The sequence below is a fragment of the Tiliqua scincoides genome, chromosome 1 (genome assembly GCF_035046505.1).
Source record: "Tiliqua scincoides isolate rTilSci1 chromosome 1, rTilSci1.hap2, whole genome shotgun sequence".
Lineage (NCBI taxonomy): Eukaryota > Metazoa > Chordata > Lepidosauria > Squamata > Scincidae > Tiliqua > Tiliqua scincoides.
In genome coordinates, this window is record NC_089821.1 from 160,002,765 (window position 1) to 160,017,458 (window position 14,694).

The 14,694-nt window shown below is 43.9% G+C and overlaps 1 pseudogene; it reads left to right on the forward strand.

The window, feature by feature from the left end:
* The first annotated feature begins 533 nt into the window (after positions 1-533).
* On the forward strand, positions 534-653 carry LOC136638454 (5S ribosomal RNA; annotated as a pseudogene).
* Positions 654-14,694: the final 14,041 nt, after the last annotated feature.

Consider the following 14,694-nt stretch of genomic DNA (forward strand, 5'->3'; position numbering starts at 1 on the left):
GTATTCAAAGCGCGATACCATAGTCTTCCGAGACTGAAGGATGCCAACATACAGAAGTGGCCCTGTTTAGCTACCCTTTAAACCAGGGCTTTTCAAACTGGGACATGGCGACGCTCTAGCCTGTGAGCCCTGGCCTCTGCCCCCTTAAGGGGCGGGGGCAGCCTGGAGGCAGGGAGGAGGCAGCGGCGCGATCCCTAGGATCGCGCCACCCAGGGGGGCTGCAGGGGCTTGGGTGCACTTACCCAAGCCTCCTGCAGCCTCCCCAGGCTGCGGGGAGCCCGGCGCGACCTGCAGCAGGGCTCCCCGCAGCAGTGAAAATAAATGCAGAGCAATCATGCTCCACTTCCGCTTTAGCACCCAAGCCCCTGCAGCTCCCTTGGGCGGCGTGATCCTGGGGATCACGCTTCTGCCTTCCCCTCGCCCCAGCTGCCTCTCCCCCTGCCCACACAAGTTGTTGAGGTCTGAACCCAGGAAATCACTCAGGTCCTGTGCACAGGAGGGAATGTAACAAACGCTGTGGTGAACACACAGCAATCGGCAGCAATTGTTACCCTGCACATCCCTGATCTTGTCTGATCTCGGAAGCTAAGCAGGGTCAGGCCTGGTTAGTACTTGGATGGGAGACCGCCTGGGAATACCGGGTGCTGTAGGCTTATACCATAGTCTTTCGAGACTGAAGGTTGCCAACCAATACAGGTTGTGGTGAACAGTTTGTAACTAGTAACAGGGAGCAGCTGTTCCTGATTGCTGACTCTGTGCAGCTGATTGTGGGTGTGCCTTGTGCATATACCAAGGCCGAAGACAAACACTCCTCGGTGAGTGAGGGTGAGCGTGTAGGGTGGTGAGTGTTAAGGAATAGGAATCAGGATGCCGTATATGTGTGTTGCTGTATGACTGACCAGTGTTGCTGTAAATATCCTTGTATATAATATATCTTGGTGATGGAACCTAACTCTCGTGTCAAGTGCCTCTTTGCCTTCTGAGAGATTGCCTTGGACATCAGCCTCGAGTTTCTGTTGTGCTGCCGTTTGATTTTGCTCTGCTGGAGACTCCTACACTCCACCCCAAACCTCCCCACAACACAAGTACTTAGTAAGACCTGCCCCTTAGAGACTCAAAGTCTCCCAGAGAGTTTGAGAACCACTACTTTAAACCCTTAAAGGAATTGTATTCTCTTTAAACTTACATTTTCATCATTGAGTGGGTAGCTAACCAGGGACTGAATTGCTGCTTCAAGCATTCCAGCTGTTGTCTTGGCTGTTATCACAGCATCTTGCTTGTGGTGACTCATTTAGTATTGGAGTGCTTGAAATATTCCTAGTATCTGCCCTCTAAGGCAAAGACAGTGGAGTAAATTATGTTTCTCAGCCATGCCAATATCAGGCTAAAAGACAGCTAATTATTGATTTCATTGCCAACTTGATGCCAGGAGTTCAAATGTTTACAGAATGTCTACTCTCACAGCCCTTCCATTATGGAAAGTAAGTGACGTGCCACTTAGAGCAGCTATAAATTAATGAGATGAAGAATCCAGGGGACTCACACAAATTATACAAAGAGTAGGATTATTTCAGGCATGCCAACACGGTCACAATTGAACAGTTCAATCTGGTTTTATACATGTTGGATTCTTTTTAAAAGAATTTCTACTCATCACGATACAATGAAAGCCATTTCATATTTTATTTATTTTAATAGTAATATTTCTGTTCACTGTGGAAGTGTAGGCAGATTTAATTTTTGGCAAACAAATCTTTGTCCCAAAAGGGAAAAGATCATACTGTTCTCTTTGAGCTACTGCAGAGTTTTATTCATGGTCTTCTCCAGCACTGCAATATGTAGATTTCATGATACACTCCAAACACAGAAAGAACACAGAATTTGGTTTCCAGCATCACAAGAACCCCAACATTAAATTAAAAAAAAAAAAAAATTCTAGACCCTATGGCTGCAGTGATAAGCTGTGCACAATGCCTGGTAAATTCTGCAAAGCCAAACTGTTGCGGCTTAACAGGTTTGCGAAGGTGGGGGGGGAAGCTTCACATCTCCCCCATGACTAGCAGCATCAGGATAAAGAGAGTATGCAAAATGAGCCCTTTGGTTTATACAAGACACAGAATACTTTCACATTTCCTTGTATTTCTGTCTTGCCAAGGAGCCCAGGGCCACTTATAGGAGTTTATCTCATTTTAGCCTTACAGCTACAGTGTGAGTTATGTTTGGCTGAGAGATAATGTCATCCAAGGCTTATCAATGTTCTGGGGTCTAAGCAACAGTTTGATCATGAGTGTCCCATGACCAAACGAATCACTTTAACCACAACGCCACGCTAATGTACATGTTTCTATGAAATTGAGTGTGTGTGGGTGTGTGCATATGCATATGTGTATATGTAGCTTTGAATATACAATTTACACTAGCAGGTGATCATTCTGCAATGCAGGTACCATTGCTGAAGATGTCCTACTCGTTCTGAACATTCTGTCTTTCAGACAGAGTAAGTGTCTGGAACAGGGTTTCATTTTTGAAGATCTTAATATGCAGGGAGGCTAGGGCTGCCACCTGTGACTGTTCTGGGAGATTTTCTTTTCTACCAATACACAATATTATTAAACCAATGCAGTCTTTTTCAAATCTCCAGGATTGCATCAGTAAACAACCTGAAGATAGATACTACTTCCAGGAGACTCCAGACCCACAACACACTACTTTGTCTGACTGGTTTGTCTAGTCAAACTAACCAGTTTGTCTCAGGATCTTCACAGAGTTTATGGCTACATTGAGATTTGAGCTGGACATGCCCCAACTCTTAGTTCATGATCTTAACACTATACTTGTACTATATTATGTCAGCTCTCTGTGCACATATTAGCAAGGGGTGAAGCATGCATAACAGTGTATGCAGCCCCAGGTGATTGTTTTCCCCCTCTGTCTCCCCCATGCAGCACCCTTTTGTTTGCTTTGGGCACAACCCATGTATTGCCATTTCTGGACTGGGACATGGAACAAGTCCTCTGCTGCCTTACAACAAGGGCTTATAGCAACCACATAGGAGCATAACTAAGACCTGGTAATGCTGACAACAAAGACCTGGCAGTTCTTTTACCCCTTGACCACTCCCTGTTCACAATGAACAGTGTTTGCTGTGTCTGACAGCTCTGTGACCTGGCAAAGAACAACCCTCTCCCACTCGCTCACACCCATTACACATACATCAGGACTGTGCACACCCAGTAACAGACCTGCCCCTCGCAGTGCCTTGGAGCAAAGGTCTGCAATGCCACTCCCTGTGTGATGCTGCCCTCCCCCACAAGATGCCTCCCGTAGTTACCCAGCAAAATGGAGCCTCGCGCAACGCTAGGAATGACTGGGAAAGCCTTCTGAGACTTCCCCACATTCTTAAACAGTACTTCTGGGAAATTGGAAGTACTGTTTAAGATGTGGTCTGGAGTGCAGCACAGAAGCAGCACTTGGAGCATTTGCCCCCCTGCTCCCCTCCAGGCCTGCCACTGTGAACACCGGTGTTGTTGCAGAAAAATATTGCACCGTTCTACTTGTTTTCTTGTTCCTGAAACTATTAGGTATTTGTGTGTACGGAAATGTCAAAGATGATGCAGGCCAAGTAGGAAAGAAATGGGGCATCATAACTAGGTAGTGAAGCTAACTAGAGGTGAGTCTAAGAATTCTGGCCTCTTTAGTTGGCAACCTTCAGTCTCGAAAGACTATGGTATCGCGCTCTGAAAGGTGGTTCTGGAACATCGTCTAGTGTGGCTGAAAAGGCCAATTCGGGAGTGACAATCCCTTCCACAACGGGAGCAAGTGCAGTCTGTCCCTGGTCTGTCTCCCTGGCGATGGGCCTTCCTTCTTTGCCTCTTAGCCTCAGACTGTTGGCCAAGTATCTCTTCAAACTGGGAAAGGCCATGCTGCACAGCCTGCCTCCAAGCGGGTCGCTCAGAGGCCAGGGTTTCCCACTTGTTGAGGTCCACTCCTAAGGCCTTCAGATCCCTCTTGCAGATGTCCTTGTATCGCAGCTGTGGTCTACCTGTAGGGCGTTTTCCTTGCACGAGTTCTCCATAGAGGAGATCCTTTGGGATCCGGCCATCATCCATTCTCACGACATGACCAAGCCAACACAGGCGACTCTGTTTCAGTAGTGCGTACATGCTAGGGATTCCAGCACGTTCCAGGACTGTGTTGTTTGGAACTTTGTCCTGCCAGGTGATGCCGAGAACGCGTCGGAGGCAGCGCATGTGGAAAGCGTTCAGTTTCCTCTCCTGTTGTGAGCGAAGAGTCCATGACTCGCTGCAGTACAGAAGTGTACTCAGGACGCAAGCTCTGTAGACCTGGATCTTGGTATGTTCCGTCAGCTTCTTGTTGGACCAGACTCTCTTTGTGAGTCTGGAAAACGTGGTAGCTGCTTTACCGATGCGTTTGTTTAGCTCGTTATCGAGAGAAAGAGTGTCAGAGATCGTTGAGCCAAGGTACACAAAGTCATGGACAACCTCCAGTTCATGTGCAGAGATTGTAATGCAGGGAGGTGAGTCCACATCCTGAACCATGACCTGTGTTTTCTTCAGGCTGATCTTTAAATGCATCAGTATTGTGCCAAGAGATGACAGGATTATACATTAATTTGAAAAGAAAGAAAAAATTCCTCCACCTCCAAGACGTGTTAGCAACAAATGATATCCGTGTAACATAACTCTAACCAGCTTTTCATCCTGAGGTATTTATTTCAGAGTTAACCTTCAATTGCCAGCAGAGCATGGAGATTGCAAATAAATGTGACAATGTTTTGTTCAGGGAGTGTAATTAAAAGGGCCTAGGATCACCAGTCCATAACCTTGGTCTTAAATTCAAATGTCAAGGGCAGATTACTTAGGAGATGGCAGGATGGAAGCAAAAATAAATTCTGGTCTTTGAAGCAGCATAATTAGATGGTGCCTCTGTTTTTGCAAGACTATTAAATCAGAGCAGTAATTAGTGTTTTCCAGCTTTTTAAAAATAAACTAATCAAACTTGGGAATTGCATCCATATACGTTCTAATTTCAATGTTAGTCATATGAGACAGATGTGTGTAGGTGGTGAGAACTAGGGTCATGTGAGATGAAGGGTCACCTTTAGACACGCAGCAAATGTGTGTCTAGTACAATCCAATAATGCCTTCAGTCAGAACTGATTTGCCTTTGCATGTCTGGTAGGGATGCCAACTCTGCCTGAAGTTATTCCTGGAGATTTTTTCCCCCAACATAATGCAATATCATCTGGCTAAGGAGGCCTGTTAAAATCTCGAAGAGTGCTTTCAGTAGTCTACTAGAGGCTGATGCTGGAGACTCAGGCCAGTCCTGAATGGATGTCAACCGTAGTGTCCAGTTTGGACATAAGGCTATAACCAGAGTTAGGCCACCATCTAACATCCATGATTCAGGAACTTACTTCTGAGTAAACATGCATAGGATTGTGCATTCTCATTCACTTGTTTTTTGAGATTGTTACTCTCATTCACCTTCCTTTCCTTGTAATAGACTGACTGGGTGGGTGGGTGTTCCAGTTCACTGGTTCCAGTTCAATGGTTTACTGAACACACTAGTCAAAGCGGCCACTTTGCCTGGCCTCATGTCTGGGCAGGCCCTGAGGTTGTAAAATCCTAGGGCTGTATATGAATTTTAATATGGCACCACAACTTATTGGTTTTTTTCCTTAGTTCTTACAGTACATAATAAAGAATATAGTTAATTAACACATATTTTAATAACTACAGTTAATAATAATAATAATAATAATAATAATAATAATAATAATAATAATAATAATAATAATAATAATAATAATACAGGTATTTATATACCGCCTTTCTTGGTCGTCAGATTTCTCCTCAGACTTTATTAAAGGCGGTTTACATGGGCAGGCTGTTCTAAATCCCCGTAGGGATTTTTACAATCAAAGAAAGGTTCTATCTTTCAAGAACTACAACATTTCAGATGGATCTCTTCGATCTGGTATCACATTCTGGCCTCCGGTTTCCTCCCACGCAATCTGACAAGCAGCTCCTTCATCTCTCACGTGGAGGGCAGCCAAGACGCTTCTTTGCTCACACCAAAGAGCAGGTGGAATAACTCGGCTCAGCTTGTCAGCTGCTTCAAGGTCTCACCACGGTGCCGGTGGCCTCGAACTGGCGACCTGCGGATGTTATCTTCAGGCAAACGGAGGCTCTACCCTCTAGACCAGACCTCCTGCTCTATAAATACCAATAAATACACCATTAAATTTTGAGAGCTACTTAAATTTTATAAAAATGTGTGTGTGTGTGTGTGTTTGTGTGTGTGTGTGTGTGTGTGACCACAGTAATGAGCTTCAATGAGTTTAGATGTTATGGAATTTGTTCTTGATTAAACTGTGACCAAGTCCAAGCAACAAAGAGCTTTATTTCCCATTGGTTGAGATATTTCACCAAATTGAAACCATCCCAATAATTAAAGAAAAGAAAAAAGCCTGTTATAACTTGTATAGGAGGCTTCTCATCACTATCCATTATCTGTTATTAAGGAAACAATTTTGTAAGGAAATGGATGGGTGAGAGATTAAGAATTTTAATTGTACTTCTACAATAAGAAAGAACTGGTAATGTGATAAGCAGTTCTAATTTTGTGCTTCATTGGCACAGCAAATGTTTGTCATACAATATAAAGCACAGGCACTCATACAGGGCTGGACAGCATGCCAAATGCTGCCCCCTTACCCAATGGTGTGCCAGCCTCTGTTCCTCCCACCCTCCTAGCCCAGCACTCTCCTCCCCTCCACATTTCCTCTTCCTCTGTCCCCGCTTCCATTTCCAATCCAGGGAGTAGGAGGCAGTGCATCTGTATAATGGGGTAATGATTTCTAGGCCCTTAATTCCTCATTTGTACGTATGGTTTCACTTGCAGTTTGTAGGTTGGCTCAGTTCCTTGAGTCATCTGCTCTACATATAAGTTATTTCCTGCTTTCTGATTACAGTACAATTGTAGTCTGAATTGCTTGTGTGTATGTGAGGGGATCACACATGCATGATATTGGTGGATGCCTGGAAGTTAGTAAGACCAGGCAATAGTGAACAGAAATAGTCTGACAGCAGCTGGCCCTTTATATAATTTAGAGAATCAGGAAAAAGTACTGATATCTGAGTGGCTATTCAAAGATGCTGGACAGTTACTGGACAATTCTTGTGGGCCACTTTAAGATACAGGAAGCTGAACTAGATGAGCTTTTGACCTGATCCAGTAGGGCTCTTGTTATGTTCTTATGCTCCCATTAGCCAAAATGGTGAGGTATTGCGGTTTGTTTTTTTTTAAATTCATCTCTCTTGAATAGGCATTGTTGATTTTAACAACACTAAACTGATTAATTAAGCCCAAACACTTTCTCCTGTAAAATGAAAAAGAAAAGATATCCCCAAAAGAGCAATTTAAATATCTTATAAATGGAGAAATGTTGCATGTTTTCTTTAGTCATTACATTCTCGATTAACCTGGATGCCGGTGTTCACAGGTTCCCCTCAGCCCTGCACCATCACTCATTTGCAACCCCAGTGTTTCTGATTCTGCTCATTCCAAATTTTTTTAAGCTGTACAAAGCCTAAACAGAGTCCTATTACCAGCAACATTTGTACATAACATGTGAAACAATCATTTATTTTCTAGAATATATTTGCCCAAGAATATTTGCTAGTAATTTAAACTTGTTTTTTCTAAGAAATGGGGTCTACGTTCCAGTGGCATGGAAGTTTGCACAAATTAAATTTTAGTCTGCAAGTAGAACAAAAATGAAAATTGAATGAGAAGTGCTTCAGGGGATGAGGGCTTTGCGTTTGTAGTTAATAGACTGATCTGCAGGAAATCTTCCTTCTGTTCAGTACTGATATGGGATAAGTGAGAGCAGCATAGCTGTATTTTTTTTTAAAGCAGGAATTGAGTTTGCAGTCAGTTTTTCTACAAAAACAATTCCTCAGTCCTCCTTCGCAGCAAAACTGAGGGCACAATCCTAACCAGGTCTACTCAGAAGAAAGTCCTATTTTGTTCAATGGGGCTTACTCTCAGGAAAGTGTGGTTAGGATTGCAGCCTGAGAATTAGATCCAGTTTTGTTATGATGGCCAAGATGTTGATCCAGTGTGGTCTAGTGAATATAGAATGCCTATGTAGGTATAGACAGACCTGGTATAAATCCCCTCTCAGCCAAGAAGCTCAGTGGGTGACCCTGGACCAGTTTCCCTCTCTCAACTTAATGTACCTCTCAGGGTTGTTTGAGGATAAAATGAGAGGAAAATCATGCCTGCCGTTCTGAACTCCTTGGGGAAAGAGTGGGATATAAATGAAAATTAAAAGAATTTACCAAGTTGGTCCCAAAGGTCCCAATTCAAGGCATAACTGGGGAATCTGGCACCACTCTGTCACAACTGCTGTGATGGTTGACTGTTACTTCCTGTGTACCTGTGTGGTTTACCAGAACAGGCATACAAGGATGGTAGGCATCCTGAGATCTGTTTTTTGGAATCCTTTCTGCCTTCCAGTCCACTTATATAGCAGATTTGTTGCCCCATTTACCAAGCATAGAGTATTGGTGTAGCTGGGGTGAGGAAAACAATGTATTTTCTCTGTGCTCACTGCAGCAATGGCACCAGGCCAAAGATATTCCTTTGCAGGCCCTTTAAAGGAATACCTGCCTGTTTGCTTTTGACCAATTCTAGTCAAGGAAATCACCCACATATATAGGGGTGTACCCTGTAGTTGCCTTGTTGCTATCTTGTTGTAATTCAATAAAGTGGCCCATTTTAATTCCATACCTGTTGTCAGCTGTATTTATTTGGGGAGTGCATGGTAAATGGAATTATGATAAAAGTTGCGATAAGGTGGGCCCTATTTATCTTAATAGGAATTCCATCTTCATGTATTTTTTTGTGGTTGGCAGTATGTGGTTAAATTGTCGTTTCTTTTTAGTACTTAAATAACCCATCAAGGAAGCCAGTAACAGTTAACAAGTCAATTCGGTTGCCTTAAAAGTCAACAGGAGTCCAAGTGTGGTCGCCAAGAGCAGCTGGGTTCTTCTACTTGATTTTCCCAGGAAAAAAAAACAAAACTAAAACCTGAGACTTATTAAATCCCGGATGACGAATTTTAAGTGTGTGCATCTCCATCTTTGCACCTTGGATTGACTTTGTCCCAACCAGCAAAGCATGCAGGCCTTCGGATGCCTTAAATGGCCTGTTCTGTTTTGCTTCAGCATGGCTATTATATCATAGAAGTAGTGTTCAGAACCAGACAGGGCCTATTTTGGGACACGTCTCCAGAAGAAGGCAAGGTAGAAATGCAGGCTTCCTTACCTAAAGTCAGTCACAATGAGTAGATAGATGCTTTCAGCTGTGACATGTTTATCTTTTGAATAGCAGTCCAGAAACTGGAATGAAAGATGTGTGCATTTGGTGCTGCAACACTTGGAATACTGTGGACTATTCTGGTCCCCCCACCCCAAAGTCATTATAGATCTGGAAATGGTATAGAAAAGGACAATTAAAATCATCAGGGGACTGGAGAAAGATCTCTGTGAGCTAATATGGGAACAGATAGTGGTTCCATTAGTGTAAATAGCTGTTAGTTGTTAGTTTTTATTGCTGCTTCTTATTGCTGGCTGCTTTATTTTATATTGTTTATTTTTATTGTCTTTTTATAGTTTTATCTGCATTTTTTGTATTTTATCTATTTGTTGTTAGCTGCCTTGGATACCCTTTAGGTTGAAAGGCAAATTACAAATCAAATAAATAAATAGGTAGGTAGGTAGGTTTATAAAATGAAAGGCTGGTTCAGAGAATACTTTACTGACTGGTGCATTTGCACTATTAATATGCGTGCCTTGCTGCCTTCCTGGCATGCTCAGGCTCAGCTGCTTATGACTCCTGGAATAGGATTGGACTGTTAATTTTATTGATCAGCTGCTAAATCCAATTCATATTTATGTTTTCTCTGCATGACCTATCAGAGAGTATCTCTTTCCATAAGATTGTGCCTCTCACTTATTAAATCATCAACACCCACTTTTCCTTGGATATAAACTGGTAATCTGAGGTCCTGTCTGGTGTTCTGGTGAGCACCTTGGTAGGAAAACCTTGGTGTCCTCCAGGGCCGGATGCGCAGCCCAATCCTATGATTCCCAGCACTCAGGGCTGCAGCAGCACTGAAATGGGGACTGCTGTACCCAGTGGGGCTGGGAAGCTGAGCCAGGTCTCCTTTGGGAAAGGTAGCTTACACTACCTTACCCTGTGTAGCGGCCAGGTGGCCCCAATGGGTCTTCTCAGATCTGTGCCTGTTATTGAGCAGGCACAGAATCGAGGAGACCCATGTCGGACCTCCTGGGCCAGGAGAGGGGTTAGGATATGGCAGCAGAGCCTACCACCATCTCTGCCCTGCTCCCATCCCCTGCCCCATCCCTCCTCCCTTCCCCACCCCAGAACACCACCCGCATTCCACCACCCCACAACTGCCTGGAGCTCCAGGCAGTGTTAGACCAGCCTCCACCCGGTGCTGGTTCTGCATGGGCTCGCACTGAATCGGCGCTGGCCTGGCGGTAAATGTCGCAGGCGTGCCTTACAGCATGTTTGCGACACTGAGTGCTGGTGCTGGGCCAGCGTAGGCCCGATAGGATCAGGCCCTAAGAATCTGTAGGGTCAGCTTTTCATGCCCTAGAACACAAATAACCTTTCACAAGAATGAAAAGGTCCACGTTAAATCACCTTACAAAGATATTGCTTCAATCTAGTTTTTAAAGGAACACTAATTCTACAGAAACTTCTAAAGACACTCTCTCAGTTAGGCATGAGTCCAACACCCTATTCAGGGTTGAATTGGATGGATTTATTTACAGAGAGAGAGAGAGAGAGAGAGAGAGAGAGACTGAATGAGCTACGTGATCTGATGTGGGATTAAAGTAGGATTGAATGAATAAGAAGGTGTGGAATATGAGGACCATGAATCAGGCCATGTAGGAAATTGTTTCCATTCATCTCTGTGATTTTGGAGACAGGTGCTCTTCCTTTTATAGTCCTCAGTACTGATGCCAGGTTGCAGGGGCCTCTGAGGCAAAACCCTGCATTGGTCGCTCTCATAGCACCTCCCACCCTCAATGGGGCATTCGACATTACCATTGCTCCTACTGCTGAAGAGTTAGGATCAGCCCAACCAGGTGGGCTCTCTATCCACCAGGGTCCAGCCTAATTGACCCTGGATGCCATTCCAATACCCCTGACTCCACCTTTTGCAAGGGTCTTTCTCCAATAAATATGAGGCAAAATTGCACCGTAACCCACTGGTATCAAAGAGAATTACAATTCAACTTGTCAGGGAATTTGCCTGTCAACACACTGACATTTTAAAGAAATCAGTAGCTGTGCCCCATAAAGAATGCAAATGCATTTGTTTAGCCTCAGGATTTCGACAAAGGACAAGGCATTATTTAATAATGCTTTCAATTATCCATAAGCTGCTCTATCTGCATTACCTGAGGCAGAATGCAGCAGAAGCATAAATGGCTTTTTCTTCCTATTGTTAGTGAAGAAAGCTTGTTTCATTTGTTCTCATATCATCCAGCTTCCTCACCCAGGCACTACCATCTGGATCCCTTCCAAGATAAGGAAATCAGGGCTATGGGAAATGGATGGGTTGTAAATGTCAGCCAAGAAATGTTGAGCCATAATGTTTGGGGTTTTATAGGAGACATTATTGCCTCCCCAAGGAAGCGTTCTTTCAGAAGCAGTGCTATTTTCCTCGAGGCACTGAACTGGACCATTTCAATTTCTTGGAGTTCTTCTCATTCCAAGCATGTCTGAGTGAATAACTGCGCACTAATTTTCTGTCTCAACATCCCATGGACCATTTCACGTATTATACAGCAAAAAACCCTCAAGTTTTCCACAACAAGTACACTCGACAAGAAGAAGCCGTTTTGGCTCTGTGTTGATCAAAAAGGCTAGGGCACCATGCTACTTTATTCTGATCCAGTAAAGTTCATCTTATGGATGTGTACCTGCATTCTATCCAGGTTTTCAAAATCTGTCAGTGGCATTCAGACATTATATTTTGATGTACAACGTATTTTGTTGAATTTTGAGGTATCTCAAACACATCTGAGGGCATTTAAATATATAGTATAAAGACATCATGTTCCTGTGAAATATTGGGCTTGTGTACTCTCCCTGCCAACTTTCCATCTTTTAATATGAACCAGAGCATAAGTACACATATTCCTAGATGGTCATACAGTATGGCGGCTGTGAAAAAGACCTGTAGACATTTCTGCTCACTAGTCACCATTCACAGGGATGGCATCACCTCCATTAAGCAAAGTGATGGGGGTTGCATCAGTGGTGGATTGCAGGGGAGTGAGAGGGTGGCAGACTTGAGGTGCTCTTCATCCTCAGTCTGCCACCACCACTTCTTCCTTCCAAGTTGCTTCCTTAGATTGCTTCCTTATGTGATCATTGGGTTTCCATTTTCTGTCCTTTAAATGCCTTTTTAGGATCCCTTAAGATATATTTTACCTAGAAATTGGCAGCCATAAGAGTTTTAGTTAATTGTTAGACAAAAAGAAAAAATCTCCACAAGTAAACAAGTGAATTAAGAAAGGTTTTGCAGAATGGCATCAAGAGGCAGAGTAATTAAAAAAAAAAAAAACCAACAGCCTTCCCTATTAGGTACAGAGGACATATTTTTAAGGCAGATGTTATGCTAACTGTAATCAAAATGTTCTGTGAATATGTGCATAGAAGGAGGCAGTTTTGGGAAACACCCGCAGAGACTTGACACCTTGGGCTGTGGCTGTTTTGAACTCTGAGCTCTGGTCAGTAAGAGTTACATAGTTGTTAATCTTGTTTCTTCCACACTTCAGTCTCCTGGGGCATCATTTTATGTTTGCAGCAGCCACTATTACGGAGAGCGCTCTTGCTTGTGGTCAGCAACTGAGCAGGGCAAGTAGTTTCCCAAAATCTGGTACTTCTCTCAAAGTGTCCTGAAGGTCTGAGAATTTATGGACCTTTTATGAAAAGGGGATTTGTGTATTTGTACTGCGTGGGGAAGATACCACTGTTAGCCAGTCAGTGGCTGGGCAGAAGTGTGTATGAATGGCAATGAATAGACATTTGTGAATCTTATCATGTATTTGCACATGTTTTGCTGCAGCTGGTGTTTGCCAAACCACCTTTCAAAATGTCATCCCCATCATTATTTTCAATATAATTAAATTCAGGGATACTCAAATAGAACACTCCTACCTGCATCCATTTTATTTCATTGTAGACTTCTTTTTTTAACCAGCTCTCTAGCTGGTGTAAGTTCAAGGAAAGGAAGGGGAGGGGCAGGCTAAAAAATTAGGAATCTGGCGTGTGCCTTTACTGCTGAGATTCACCCCTCCAGCCCTCCCCACTGATGACATCTCCCCTCCACTGCCTTACCTCCTGTGGTGCAGCCTTGGTGGGTTGTTGATGTGTACAGGGAACCGCCAGGTGCTTTCATTTGCAGCTCACTCATCTCAGTAGTGGCATGTCATTTACGGGCCATGCATCACCAATTACGACAGTGGAATAGGCATTCTGATGCCATAACTGAAGCATAAGATTGGGCTGTGAGTTATATATCGACTGGGCAGAATGATCACTGTAGGAGACAGTTTGGGGAGGAGATGAGTCAAGTGGCAGTGGCTCCTAGCCCAGCTATGGGAGGATCCCCTGCAGTCTCTCCTCTTCCTCAGAAGATGCTGATGGAGACAGATCTGGGAGGGGAGAAGCCAAATGGCAGTTGGTCTCAACTGATCAGATTGAGTAGGCATCACTGTTTCATCTGTCCCTCAGATGCAGTCAGATATACTCTCCAACAAGTGAAAACAAAGTGAGAGTTCAAAACAGAGACTTGCCCCTCCCCTTTCCAAGCTGACAGGTGATATGGTGACAGGAGCAGCATTTGGCTGCAGGAAATGGCAGCTACACAATTGAAGAAGGCATAGCTCAGGTCTAAACCAAATGTGCATTTACCCCATGGGAAAATACACCTGTAGGTTTTGACTCATGTGGGATTTGCAACCACAAGATCACCACAATTCAGTACTTTCTCTGTGGCACAAGGTATGCATTCCTTCTCCTATGCTGTCAGTCATCCCACAGCAGACTTCCTAGGTCTGCAGAAACCTCAGCAGCACTTGCTCATTGAAAGGGGTGGGGGTTTCCTTCTGAAGCTTGCCCTTCTCAGGGCCAGATACTTCCTGGTTCAGGTATACGGTGATTCTCTGCCCTTAATTTCTTGGGCATGGGATTTTTTCCACATGCCTTTCTCCCCATGATTTTTGCAGTTCTGCTCTTCAACCAAGGAAGCAGGGTTCCCTTGAAGGGAAACCCCTTTTGCAAAAAATGGTTTTACCTCCTTACTTCCAAGGAGAAAGTTTCTTCCAGAATCAGCCATGCTTCATTTTGTTTGGGAACTGATTGGATAGTTTTCCAAGGAACTTGTCCATTCAGAACATGGAAAGGGAACTCTTGGGTTTCTCCTGCAAGCAAGCCCAGTCAATCTCCCCAGTGCAATTCATTTGTACCCCCTGGTGGCAGGTCAAGTGCACCTCTGCCTCATCTCCCACCCTATAGCTTCTGGAGGCCACAGCAAAGGACTTCTCAATAGGAAAATGA